The following is a 14,613-nucleotide window of genomic DNA, read 5'->3' on the forward strand; positions in this document are numbered from 1 at the left end:
TTTATGATAGTTTTCTGTGATAGAAAGGAACAAACTTGGTATTGATGTAACCTTCACAGATGAAAGAATCTATATGTTTGAAATATGATAAATAGTGTAAAACTTGTATAGAGATAAGGAATTGTATCAATTGCAAGTTAAATCTTGACAAAAATGTTTAAATTGGAGATGTCATACCATGTCCAATGTTTTTAATTTGTATTATTAATACAATTTTTAAAAAAAGTTCCTAATAGATGAGAAACAGTTAACAAGCAATTTCTGAAAGGGATGAGAAAAGGAAATATGTAAACCCTATGTCTATACAAGAGCCAACTATGGTTTAGGCGAAGATCATGTTTCCTTATCTCCCAGAGCTCTAAACCTACAGGAGATCCTTGTCTTACAGTCTTTTCAAGAGAGTAACTATCTAGAGCATTTGTGGGCAATCCCAAGTCCTCTCCTTGTCCAGAGAGGAATTATGAAGAACTGGTCCACTTGGCAGCTCTTCGTTCCATTGTGGTTGCCAGTTCTACCCTTAGCAGAGCCATCTTAGGTTCACCATTTCTTCACAGGAACCTTTTACCTATCTAATTTTGTATACTACCTTATTGCCATTTTTTTTCCTTTGAATTCTGCTCTGGAGACAAAAAGACTGCCTCATTGCAGATGATCCAAACTTTTCATCCTTCTTCCTGCAGCCAGGGCAGTTTGATCCCTTCCATAATATGGGAGTAGAAGTTATTATTCCCCCCACCCCAAAGGAGCTAGTATATGGAAGGTTCTTATAAGTTACCACAGGCAAAAGAAATTCTCCTCTTTGTATTTGGAAGCATGCCAAGTGTTGGATTAAAGGCATTTTGAGAACTGGAAGCCTGGCAATGAACATGAGAATAAATTACTGGCGTTTGAAAGATGAGCAGCATTTAATTTCCATTCCATAACATTTAAAAATGGATGATTTCATGCTCATTCGGGAGTCATTATATTTTCAACTGGACAGTTTAATGAAAGTTTGCTCAGGAGAGTGGTAACAATAACAAAATTAAGAAAAAACAGTCATTAAAATGTGTATTAAACAAGAGGCACAACAGTGTTAGAAAGGAGATAACCATTAAGTTATTGGCAAAATGGGGAGCAGATAAAGAGCAATAAAGGAAGAACTGGATGAGGTGCCCAGCAGAAGAAACTTTTCAGAAAGAATCTTTTTAAAGTCCTGCTGAATTGATCATTAAACAGGCAGTCTCTCTGCCAACTGAACTTGACTGTAGGAGACTTTATGGATGAGTCCATGTAGTTTTCTTGGCAATAACATAAAAGTGGTTTGCCATTCCATTCTTCCAGGATATTTTTTTCCCCATTTCCCACTGTAGCCTACAGCTCTGGAATTTTCTGGTGATCTCTCCCCCAAATATTAACCAAGGCCAACCTTGCCAATGTTGGCTAAGGTTGGTTGGATGAACTGAACATTAGAATTGTTAAGAGAAAATTAGCAACACTTCAAAATTGTTGCTAAGTCGTGAGAGACCTTCAAATCTTGATCAATCTGCCAAATTCAAGATGTTTTTAGTGGGAGAAACTGGATGCTAGCACTTAACATTTCAAGTAGCAATGTTTGCAGGAAAGGGTGATCCACAAAGCATGTACGATTCACAGCTTAAATTTTAGGTAATCTATCACCAATATTTGTGCATGATGCAGTACTTACAATCTTTTTGATTTTTTAAAATGAAATCAGTAAAATAGAACCGGGTCCCAAGTGAACAAGTGGGACTTAAAAAAAAAAAAAAAGCAGCAGCATCGTGTTTATTTGGTAGAAAATCTATTCCTTATGCTGTGCTGCACAATTCTAGTATTTCAATGTTGTTTTGGGTGGGTTTTTTTTTTCTTACCCAAGCAAATGATTCTACTGACTGTAGTCCCCAGACCTCATATGCCAACTGCATTTGTGCCAGTAGTAAGCAAAGCCAGAATGAGCATAATAATGATATGTGAGGAAAACAGAAACAGATGAGTTCTGGAAAGAAGTTTTATTAAAGAAGAAAGAAAGAAATGCTGCTTTCAAAGAGGGATCTCTCTCTCCCTCTCTCTCCCTCTCTTTTGTTGCACTCATACATAATTCAGCCAATCAGATTATATTAGCTTTTAAACCTCAATAAACATTTAGGGAAAGATTATTGGCAGCAAGGAGAGGTTCACTTTTGGCAAAAGATGAATTATATTTAAAATTTCAGGAAGCCCCACACTAATCTTCTGTTCAAACCTGTGGCTATGTTGTCTGTTTCCCAAGACCATATTGAGATATGACTTCCACATGCATTCAGTGGGTTGCTCTGGAAAAGTCTAAGAAAAAGGAAGCATGATTTATACACTGTATAGATTTCAATGTTATAATTAAGCAAGACGGTTAAAAATTAAAATGAGATACAAAACATAGAAAATGCACCTGACAAATAAAAAAAAACTAAAAACAAACAAATAAACAAATAAATAAATGCCTATTTAACACCACAAATGTTAACATTAGAAGGGGGACATCATCCCATAAGGGAGAAAAAGTATCAATCAATAAATGCATCTAATCTTAAACTGAAAAAAAAGAGTTAATTTCCTTCAAGCTCAACTTCCAGAGGATAGGCAGGCAAGTTCATAATGTTTTCTTGGCCACAGTATGGAAGTGATGCCATTACCTTCTTCCAGGAAGCTTTTAGATATCCCAGTCTAACCTGTAGTCCTTGAATTTCTGGGTGATCTCCCATCCAAATATGAACCAGATATGACCCTGCTTAGCTTTTTTGACATCAGCCAAGTCAGCTAAAGGTTCTTGGCTTAAAGTGATCTAGCACTCAGTTCTAAGCCAAAAGATATAAAATCATGATGGATTGCTATTCAAGTAATTATTTCTTAGCTAGTTTGCAGTTATTGCTACTCTTCTATGGCCAAGGTGGCCATTATTTTGTATTTTGCCTAACATCTTTCTCTCACGCACTCTTTTTAAAAAGCCGTTAAGAAAAAAAAATGCTTCCAGACTTTTTACACTGTAGAAGATGTAGAATGGTTTGAGCCAAATTATCTTTGAAATGTGCTGAATTTAATATTAGGAGAAAAAAACGATTGCTGCAGTTTTTATGACTTGCTATTTTCTTACAAATTAACTTAATATGTTGCTTAAATTCTTTCTGAATGCAAATTGGAGCCAGTTTTATGATGCTTTTTTTCCATCAGGCAGATAATTATTCCAATGGGAAAACACTGTTTCTACAACCATCTATTCCATTCCCCACAGTGGCTAACAATTGTCACCACATTTGTGAAAACAAATTCCTCTACACATGTCTGAAGCCTTTCTAAATCATAAGTAACTGGAGTGAGACAATTTACTCTTTCTCTTTTCTATTTCTGAATCACTAGTGGACTGAGGAAGGCTGCTGGTAGTCCAGAAAGCTGGCTCAGAAAATAGCCTCTTTTTCAAAGGCATTTTTCAATTTTAGTCTAGGCCTTTTAAAGATACCTAGGTGGTTAGTTGGAATAATTGATTTTTTTTTCAGAAAAGGGGATTAAACCAAAAGGCCAGCTTTAAGGTAAAATATTAAAGGAGAAAAAGAGAAAGATATGAGGAAGCAGTGACTCCAATGTGGTTTGCTATGATTCTTCCATATTCAGCCAAATGAAGACTTTAACCATATTCACCCATCAATATATTTCCTCTCCCATCAATAGAGGGAATTAGGGAGGAACAGAAAGGAATCTATCTCCACTTCACCCTTAGATTCTTATAATACCTTTTTAAAATGTGCTTTGTGTGAACTGAGGACAAGGGGAAGCACTGTGACCCATCTCTTCACTGCGGAAACAAATCATAAAATGTATTTTGATGGATGAGTGAGAAAAGCGATTCCATCACCTTCCAAGTGTTATTTCTTTAGTCTGAACTGTGATCAATCTACAGAAACAATAATGGTTTTTGAATGGGATGAAACAAAGCTGCATGTGGCTGAAGTCATTGTACTTTGTATTTGCTTTTACTGGCTGCCCTTTTTATCATGCCACTTCTGAGTCCAGGAAGCACGTGGAACTTCCTTTCCATCTGGCTACTGAACAGGAAACATTTAGAAATCTGAACCACATGGAAGACTCAGATTGAGTGGCAAACAAACTTTTATATTCATCAGGTCTGTCTGATTGATTTGCCCATCATGACTGGCCTTCTTCTTTCTCTTTTTTAAAGATCAGAGTATGTATCTCATAAAATTATTCAACATATTCCATTCTTTACTTAAAAATTTTAATTTCATCATGCTGGGTGTCACATCACATGTCCGAAATATTCTAACTTTCGCATTCTAATGGTTTTGATGATCTCCCTTGGTAGTAGCCAATCTATGGACACAGGATTGCATGCTCTCCCAATATCCTGTTTGTGGCATTTGTAGCCCATTTTATTTCAGCTAGCATCGTCTTACTTCCATTTTCCTTTCCACCATCTGCTGTCTTTAAATGCCAAGTCAGCTTGTAGCATACTGTTGCCTTCAAGAATACTGCCAACTAGGGGAGAAAAACAATGTCCATTTTGTTCTAAAGAATGTCTTTTATCAGTCATTATTGCTGTGAATGACATATAATTACCATGCTATGGTAATGGATGAAAGATGCTCTCATAGGCTCTCTTTATGTGGCATTGCTTAATTTTAATGATGTCCATACAACCAATCTGTTTTGAAATATAGGAGAGTTAAAACACAATCCAAACAAGGTTTGATATGGGTGTCATGACTTACATACATTCATTTTTTAAATGTACAGAAACATACAGAAGTTGGGACACAAGTACATAATAGTAGCATTGCTTGATGACATCTTTGTGGTTTTCTATGGATGCGGAAAGTATTTCACATGGTTAAATCCAGGCCTCTCAAAACATCTGTCTCTCTGCTGAATCTGCATCCTTTAAAGCCCACAGCTATGACACAAGCTACGAATTCATAATCACCTATGTCGGAGTTGGTACATCAACACAGAAGAGCATGGTTATTATTGACAATGCAGAGCACTGCTCATAGTTATTTTGCAGTTTCAGAGAATAAATTACTTTTCATTTATTACCTCATTCTGAGTTTTTGCAGAATCAAGTGATATGGAGCTGCTGTTCTCTCACCCCCATGGTGTTGCAGTTAGTAACTTATGCGCTGTTTTAGTAAAACGTAAGACATGCATTTCAAGAAACATTTGCATTTTTAAAAAGTTAATTCTGTCCTACACCATTCATCTGAGTGTGTTTCAAGGTCCAGTGCCATCTTCAGACAAAGCATTCAAATTAAAGCCTCACAGGTAGATGTTTAAAAATATTTATTTGTTTGTTTGTTTGTTTGTTTGTTTGTTTGTTTGTTTGTCAAGAATGTATTTGGTAATAAGTATAAGCATGGATTGGATACATAAAATAGATGCAAATAGAAGAAACATTAGGACAAGGACGGTAGGCATACTGGTGCTCTTATGCACGCCCCTTACAGACCTCTTAGGAATGGGGTGAGGTCAACAGTAGACAGTCTAAAGTTAAAGTTTTGGAGGTTTGGGGAAGAAATTTACAGAGTCAGGTAGTGCATTCCAGGCATTCACCACTCTGTTGCTGAAGTCTATTTTCTGCAATCTGAATTTGGTGCGGTTTACCTTAAGTTTGTATTTATTGTGTGCTCAAGTATTGTTGTGGTTGAAGCTGAAGTACTCATTGACAGGTAGGACATTGTAGCAGATAATTTTATGAGCTACGCTTAGGTCATACCGAAGGTGGCGTAGTTCTAAATTTTCTAAGCCCAGAATTTCAAGTCTGGTGGCATAAGGTATTTTGTTGCAAGCAGAGGAGTGGAGGACTCTTCTTGTGAAATATTTCTGGACACTCTCAATTGTATTAATGTCCGATATGCAGTGTGGGTTCCAGACCGATGAGCTGTATTCAAGAATTGGTCTAGCAAATGTTTTCTATGCTCTGGTTAGTAGTGTGATATTACCGGACAAGAAGCTACGCAAGATTAGGTTTACAACTCTTAATGCCTTTTTGGTGATGTTGTTACAGTGGGCTTTGGCACTTAGATCATTAGAGTACTAAAAACTCTTTGGCTGAAAAAATGCTTTTAAAAGTAAAAAAAAAAAGCCTCTGATGATCGCGCGGCTCAGCTAGGATCATCAGAGGCTTTTAAAAGCATTTTTTCTACAATCTCTTCGGTCAAAGAGGTTATAGAAAAAATGTTTTTAAAAGGAAAAAAAGCCTCTGCCGATCAGGCAAGTCAGCTGGGATTGTCAGAGGCTTTAAAAAAAAAAAAAGAAAGCCTCTGCCCAGGCAAGTCAGCTGGGATCGTCAGAGCTTTAAAAGCATTTTTTTACAATCTCTTCAGCCGAAGAGATTGTAGAAAAAATGGTTTTAAAAGTAAAAAAAAAAAAAAGTTGGCCACGCCCACTCATCAAGCCACGCCCACAGAACCGGTAGTAACAAATTTTACATTTCACCACTGGTACAGCCCAATAGTAGAAAGACTCTCCAAAGTAGTAATGATGTAAATGATGAGGTTAGTTACTATCATGTTAGTTTTTTTATATATATAATTTTTTTTAATTTTCTTTTAATACAAAACATTCCATCATTCATTAAACAGTGTGTCGTCTGGGTACAACTTTTTTGTGTCATAACAGCTAAAGCTTACCACCATATTCATTATTTATATTTACTCTTATTTTAATATTAATGCTTAATACTTAACATATCTATTATCACATTTCTCATCTTAATTTATTTTACTTTATTATTCATTACTTTCATATTTATTCTCTATCCATTGATAAAATAAATCCCATATATTATAATAATCAGATTCTTCTTTTCCATTAACTGGAAGTGTTAATCTACTCATTTCTGCACATTCCAATATTTTCTTAATCACGTTTTCATCTGCAGGGATCTCTTCACCTTTCCAATTCTGTGCAGATACAATTCTAGCCGCAGTTATTACATGAATAATCAAATATACATTTTCTTTACTATAGTTCCCTGATAAAATCCCCAACAGGAATATCTCAAGTATTAAATCGATGTGCTGCTGTGTCATCTTCTCCAACCACATACGGATTCTTGCCCAGACTATCATGTTAGTTTGAAATACAACTGTGGCCATTGACTAGGAAATATTCTGTAGTTTCATTCTTTTCCCATCTAATTCCAGTGACACAGGTGTTTGTACAGGAACTCTGTATTTCCTAGAACAGGTAATGCTAGGATATTTCCCTCACCTTCAGTTATCTCCAGAGGCAGAGATGATTCATCGGGATAGGTCAAAGATATGCAAGTGTATTCAGAGGCAACAAATAGCTAGAGAGTTCACGGCATCATAACATACCTTTTTTTTTTTTCCCCTGTCAAAGACTATGTCTAAACATTCACATATAAGTTGCTTTAGTTGTGCTCCCAGAAAGTGAATTAGCCTTCCTGCTTACAGAAAGCATGATAAATTGCACCCCAACTCAGCCACCTTATTAACCGGTGAATCTCTCCTATCAACTTTGCTCAGAAGATATGAGGCTTACAAGGACTTTCTGAAAAAAGCACAGGGCATAGTGTCCTTAAAATAGGAATCCATCAGCTGCTGACCAGTTTAATCAACTGGGAACTGACCCAACACCTGTTTGGCAGTAGCAGAGATCATGGTTATATGTATACATACCTAACTCGTCATTTCCCCCTGCTGACTTCCAAATGATGGCATCGCACAATGATTCTGGAAACTATTTTGAGCATGGAGGCTTTTAATAGGATAGTGAAGGCTTCAGTTCAGATAAGGCTGTAGGAAAGCTTGAGGTATATCAGCAAGATATTCCCAACACAGAGGTAATATAACATTTCTCGGGTCTCCTAGATGTTTGGTTGTACAGTTTCCATTGCCAGAATTAGGATACATGGTTTGAGTTACAAGATCCTAGATCAACTTCTACTGTCTCTGATCGGACAGGGAAAGCTCCTGCATTTCAAGTGTTGGGAAAAGATTGAGCAGAAGGCAGCTTTGTGATTCTCTTATAGAATTATTTTGTTTTTAGTAGAGTGGAAATTGGCTGCTGTAGTAGAGATAGTTGCAATACATTACTCAAACATTCATTTAGTCTTACTTTAGGTTCATATTAAAATGTGGAGAGCATGCATTCTGAACTGTAGGGCAACAACAGATCAGGCCACAATGGTTGTTGGTAGAATGGATGCTGTTCAATTTGAAAAAGGAAACAGAATCTTCTCTACTGTTGCCTCTGCCCTATGTAAGATGTTGCCCCCAGAGTCTAGGCCCATGTTGGCAAACCTATGGCATGTGTGCCAGAGGTGACACGCAACGCCCTCTCTGATGGCATGCGAGCCATCACCCCAGTTCAGCTCTGACGTGCATGCGCGCATGCCTCCCACCGGCCAGTTGGCCTTTGGGTCTCTGCCGAGCATGCATGGGGGGGGTGGTAGCCCATATGCACATGCGTGAAGGGCCCACACACACATGTGTGAGAGGGTGGGGTGTGGGGTGCACATGCAAGCAGGGGGTTCATGCACAGGGGTTGTGCGTGCATGCATGCAGGGGGTGCGTGAATGGGGGGGCACGCATTGCATTTTGGGGGGTTGGGCGCACATGTGCGTGCTTTTGGCACTCGGTCTAGTGACGGTTAGCCATCACTGATCTAGGCTGACCTCTCCACTCTCCTGAGCTTCTGGAAGAGCGTTAAGACCTGACTCTGTCAACTGGCCTGGGAGTCCAAGAGTGCCATCCAACCCTGGGGATGGCTTGTGGGTTGAAGGTGCTTCCTTTGCTTTTTAACTCTGCAATTGTTCTTTTTAACTTTGTTTTAATCTGGTTTTTATATATTTTTACTATTTATTTATAAATGGCCCAGAGACATACAAGTATGATGAGCAATATTTATATCCAATTTCATAGCACCCTATATTATCTTTCTAGAGACCAGAGGGGGAAAATCATAGTGGTAGGATACGAGCTTTGCATTACATTCAGATAATCCCTGGTTCAGTCCATGGAATCATCAGTGATATGGTTCAACCCATAGGAAAGATCTGGGCTGGAATTGCCAAGTAGGCAATACTGAGCTAAATGGAGAAAGAATCTACGGTAATCTAGTATAAGGCAATGTAAGGATATGTAAAATCCACTGTGGGAGAAATGCTTATTAATATAAGCAGTTGATCACAATTTACTCTTGTGGTATGTACATTAATTGAGGACTGCACTAGAAGTTGCAGATTAATATAAATTCAAGTAGTGGAACATAGCTTGGCATAAAATCAATGTGTAATTTATACTGTATATAGATACATCCCACTTCCACTTCTCTATTGATCCAAAAACTTATAAAAGAGTTTGACTTGTAAAAAAAAAATAGAAAAGTGTGCCCCTTTTCAGCTTCTTGTCTTCCAAACACATGGGGACAAGACTCTAAGATCCATTAAGTGCCGCCTCTTTCATTAAAATAATGTTGTTACTTGTTTCCAACTCTACCAGTAGAAGAGTGAATGAATTGCCAAAGGTAACAACTGTTCTGACCTAGGTGTTCCCAAACCACGAAGCAGACTCCTTATCCCAACAAAAATCCCTTTTTATTAAGTTACTTTGAATTTCTCTCATTCACACTCAGCAAAGTCTTTCAAGGGAGAATTTACAGTCACAGACCTTATCTGGCTTGGAGAGCTGCCAGGCTGATATCTTCAAAACTTGGCAAGGAGTCTCGGAGAGTCACAAACCAATTAGGCGAACTAATTGTCTCCTGCAAACTCTACTCCCCTTTCGCTCCTCTTTTATTCCCTCTGGGAGGGGCCATTCATCATCCACCTGTGGCCTTACTCCCAAGTCGACTCTTGTTCTTTAGTTGTTCCCTTTGTCTGGCAACTCTGCACATGCATATACTGGGAACAGGCTCCATCTGTTCATCTGCCTCACTGATGTCTGACTCTGAAGGCAGCTGATAACTGGCATCCGGCCCTGGCCCCCTCTCTGCCTCCGATGCAGAGCCCTCATCAGAGCCTTCCCCAGACTCAGGACTGGCCCATGTTCCTCCCCAATCTCCTCACTGTTTGAATCTGCTGCCAGGTCCACTGGCGGGCCACAACAACAACATGTTGGAATAGAGCAATAATAGTTCCCTGACTCTTCCTTGAGAGTCCGCTCCCTTGTCTGTATGAAATACCCTGTCCTGAACTTTGTAAACCAGCTGCCTTCCAGTGTGGAGCAGGCCCCCAGTCCCTGGCAGTATTGATGGAAGATTCAACTGCCTACTATCCAGACCATTTTTATTCCTGATATGGTCAAGAAGCATCTCTTTTGTCATTTGAAAAAGGAAAAAAAAATGTTGGGCCAGCCCAGCTCACTCAATTATTCTCTTTTTCCTTACCCAAAAGATCTATCCAGTGACATTTTAAAAGTCACCTTAAGTTCAAAGAACAGATTTCATTATGATGTGTGTTTCTTTGACAGCTGATATATGTTGTGTGGCTGCCTGGAAGTCCTTCATTAACATTAAAATATATGCTTATCTTGTTCATTCATTTCAGGAAATCCTTCTATTTGGACGCAGTCTCCAGAGGTGGTTAAAGCTGGGTGTGGATAAGCAGCTGGCTGATCTTGAAAAGGTTTTTTGTACTTGCCAGTCATTGCTCACATGAGAACGTCTTGGAGGCGGGGAAGGAAGTTCTAAAAATATCAGTTTTTATTCTATGCACATAGTTTCACCAACAACATCCTTTCCTGTGAATGGAATGGATCACTTAAAAGACAAAACAAAACATATATGAGGTCTATAGCTCACCTTCTCTTGATCTAGCACAACTTCCATGCAGACCTTGGCATCTTCCATCTGAAGAATCCAACTGTAGCTGATATAACCCTGGGCCTAGTGTAGAACAAGCTTGTGTTTTCTTTTTCTATTCTGGTTTTCACCTGGTTTGATGAAAGTTAATTTGATGTAGAAACCCGACTTTTTAAAAAATAAGAATTTCATAAAATGTTCATAGACAGACACGAAGTTCTTCCACTTACTTAGCTAGAAGGTGACCTAATGGATGTATGGAACACACCTGCCTTTCATTGTTCAATCCTTTTTTCTTACCCCATCAACCACCTCCAGTGGTGAGTACCCCCCTTGTAGCCCCAAGCCTACTGGCAAAGCCAAATTTTAATACCAGAGTTCTAATCTCTGATACTATAGTGTTCCATAGGGTAAGGGCTACAGCAGAAAAGGCTCTTCTCCTTGACCCTGCCTACTGAAATTCCTTAGCAAATGGAGTCTAGTTGGCCTCTTCTGCTGGCATGAATGAGGCAGGCTAGTCCTATTGGGGTGAGAGGCTCCTCAAGATTCTCTGGACCCATGCCATACAGGGCTTAAAAAATAATAACCAACATCTCGAACTGGACTTGGAAGCAAACTGATAATTAATGCAGCTCACACAACAGCAGAAATGTGTGCACTGCTGCATTCTGTATAATTGTAGCCTCCTCAAAGGTAGGCCCAGAAGGCATTGCAATAATTGGGCTTTGAGGGAGATGGGCGGTCTAGAAATATGAAATATAAATATAAATCCAACCGAAAGATGACTAGGGTATGAGTGACCATATCACAAATACTAATTAGTGTGTACTTTCTATCAGCTTGGCCTAGTGATTAAGGCACTGGGCTAGAAAGCAAGAGATCATGAGTTCAAGTCCCGTCTTGGCCATGAAAGCCAGCTGGGTGACCTTGGGCCAATCACTGTCTCTCAGCCCAACTCACCTCACAGGTTATTGTTGTGGATAAAATAGGAGGAGGAAAGTATATGGGATCTGTCCTCCACCCTGAGTTATTCATAAAAATAATAAAATAGGAATATAAATAAATTAAATAAATAAAAAATTGAAAATTAAATTAATGAGATAGTTTTAGAAATTCTCTGATCTTGAACATCTCTGGATGTTCAAGATCATTCTCCTAGAGTTGATTTCTAAACATGATGTCAAGCCCACTCGGCGCCATCCTGCTCAACACTGCAACCCGGGGTGTGAGGACGGGACGGGGCTGCGCCATCACTGACCGCCTTCGCTATCACCACGCTCCGCACAAAGCTCTGACACGGCCCCTACTCACGGCCGGGCTGGGCGTACATTCACACGTGGGGGGGCATGCACATAGGCACTACGGAGGGTGGGCAGGTAGACGCGTCGGGGTCAGGGCTCCACGGGATCGGGTTATCGCTTATTCGGGAGGTGTCAACCATGCAGCAGCTGGCTCTTGTTAGCACCCCGCCCGCTTCCTGGTCTGCTGATTCGCCAGCGGTGGGGTGTTGTTCCGGGCTCCGCCTCACAGCTGACAGACGCAGGGCAGATATAAGTGCTACATGCCGTATGCATGTAGCGCCAATTTTATATCGTTACGACTGCAGCGTTTTCGGGACGGACAAGATTAAACCAGCATTACACATCCAACGTCGTTCTTAGTGGTTTGTACTTGTTGCGCCTGAGGATTCTGAGACATGAATTACAGAATAACAGTGTTGAAAGGGACCTTGGAGGTCTTTTAGTCCAACCCCCTGCTCAAGCTGGAGATCCTCTACCATTTCAGACAAGTGGCTGCCCACTCTCTTCTTAAAAATCTCCAGTGATGGAGCACCCACAACTTCTGGAGGCGAGCTGGTTAACTGTTCTCACTGACAGGAAATTTCTCTTTATTACAAGATCGATGTGATGCTTGAGGGCTAAGATAACAATGTAGGAGTATTTCTGCATCCAAATGTCCCACATGGTATGATGAGACCCTCTAAGAACCTTGGAAGATTAGTTGTGTGATCCTTCTACAAAACCATGTTTCTAACCTTTCAGAAGGTTACAAATGGATATTTATATGGTAGCAACAATATATACAGTAAATGATTTGCCATAGCTTGCTTCTGGGATTTTTTTCTTTTTTCTTTTTTCTTTTCTTTTCTTTTCTTTTTTTTTCTTTTCTTTCTTTTCTATTCTTTTCTTTTCCTTTCTTTTTTGCCAACTTCTCAATCTAATTTATAGCTCTGGAATTTCCTGGTGGTTTTCCATCTAATCAGTGCATGGTGCTTGGCCAAAAGAATGGAGACAAATGACTTCAAGTGATTTGTAAAAAAAAGAAAGTTTTTAAAAAAATCTAAGGATTAACAGCAAAGTAGTTGACTGAGGGTGTTGGACTGCCACTGAAAAGACACAGGTTCAATCCATCCTCAGCTATGGAGTTTCACTATGGACCTCTGACTATAATTTTATTTCAGCCCAATTTATTTCACAGGGCTGTTATGTAGAGAAAGGATCAGAAGGGAGTGCTATGTATATTACCTGGGACAAAATATCAAAAATAATACCGTAAGAAAATCATGTAAGATTGGTAAAATTAAAGACAATGAACAAAAACAATATAAGCACTTTGAGTCCTTTACAAAACCTTTATATCACCATTGTCCAATTTGACTTGCCTGGGCTGCATTGAGTGAAGATGAATTGTCTTGGGCCACATATACAATATATAATATAGTTGATGTATATAAATAATATAAATATTAAAAAATAAAGAAAGTTTGTTATCTTGTGGGGTTATATTACTAGCTTTCCAAAGCTACATGCAGCCCACAAGCCAGGGGTTAGGCAAGTATGTCTTATATCAGAGGGGGGTAACAATGCCCTTTTATGATTTGTGGATTTCAATTCCCAGAATTCCTGAGCCAGCTGGCTCTGGAATTCTGGGAGTTTGTCCACAAGTCATAAAAGGGCCACTATTCCCTACCTCTGCTTTAAATGATAGGTCAGAGACCGGCATCATTTAAGATTTTCTTTCCTGTTGGGAAAGGTGGATTTAATTTTCCACATTTTCAGGCTTTTAATTGATAATTTATTTTAGCCTCAGTGGTTGGGTTTTTTTTAAAAAAAAATCAGAATTCAGTTCCTGTTGGCAGATTTCAATAGCTATTACCAGGCTCCTCAACAATTCTTGTTTTGGGAGAACCAATTTTAATAGATGCATTTTAATGCTGAAAGAGACATAAGGAAAATATTGGGTCTTTGATATAATGTTGGCTTTTTATACAAGAGGGACTGATGTTATAAGAAAAAGGCAGTAATAAATAAACATTATTTTAAAAATAGTAACTTAATCTGATTTTCAGATAAACTTGTAATATTGTTACTTTTGACCAGCTCATTTCTGATTAAGCAGGTTTTAAAACTTTTTAGAAGTTAATATTGAGTTTGAGTTACCATACAGCACTTTTGGCAGTTTATTTATAGTGGGGATTAAAGGTTTGTGAACCCCTTTGAATTTACAATATTCCTGCAAAAAGATGACCTGAAATGTGATATCTTCTCCGTATTAGTCCTAAAACTGGGTAAAGAAATCCCAATGAAACAGATGAGTCCAAAATATTATACTTGTTCATTTATTCACTGAGGAAAATGATTCAAAACTACACACTGGTGTTGAGCACAAGTATGCAAACCTCTAGGATTTTCAGTTCATTTGAATGGAAAATTAAAGTCAGGTGGAATGGGATGATAATCAGGGGTGAATGTGGGAGCATACTGATAAGAGTTCTATATGATTAATAATTTGGATGCTAAA

Source organism: Pituophis catenifer, unplaced genomic scaffold, assembly GCF_029215685.1.
Source record: "Pituophis catenifer annectens isolate HBS135680 unplaced genomic scaffold, rPitCat1.0.hap2 SCAF_1, whole genome shotgun sequence".
Taxonomy (NCBI): domain Eukaryota; kingdom Metazoa; phylum Chordata; class Lepidosauria; order Squamata; family Colubridae; genus Pituophis; species Pituophis catenifer.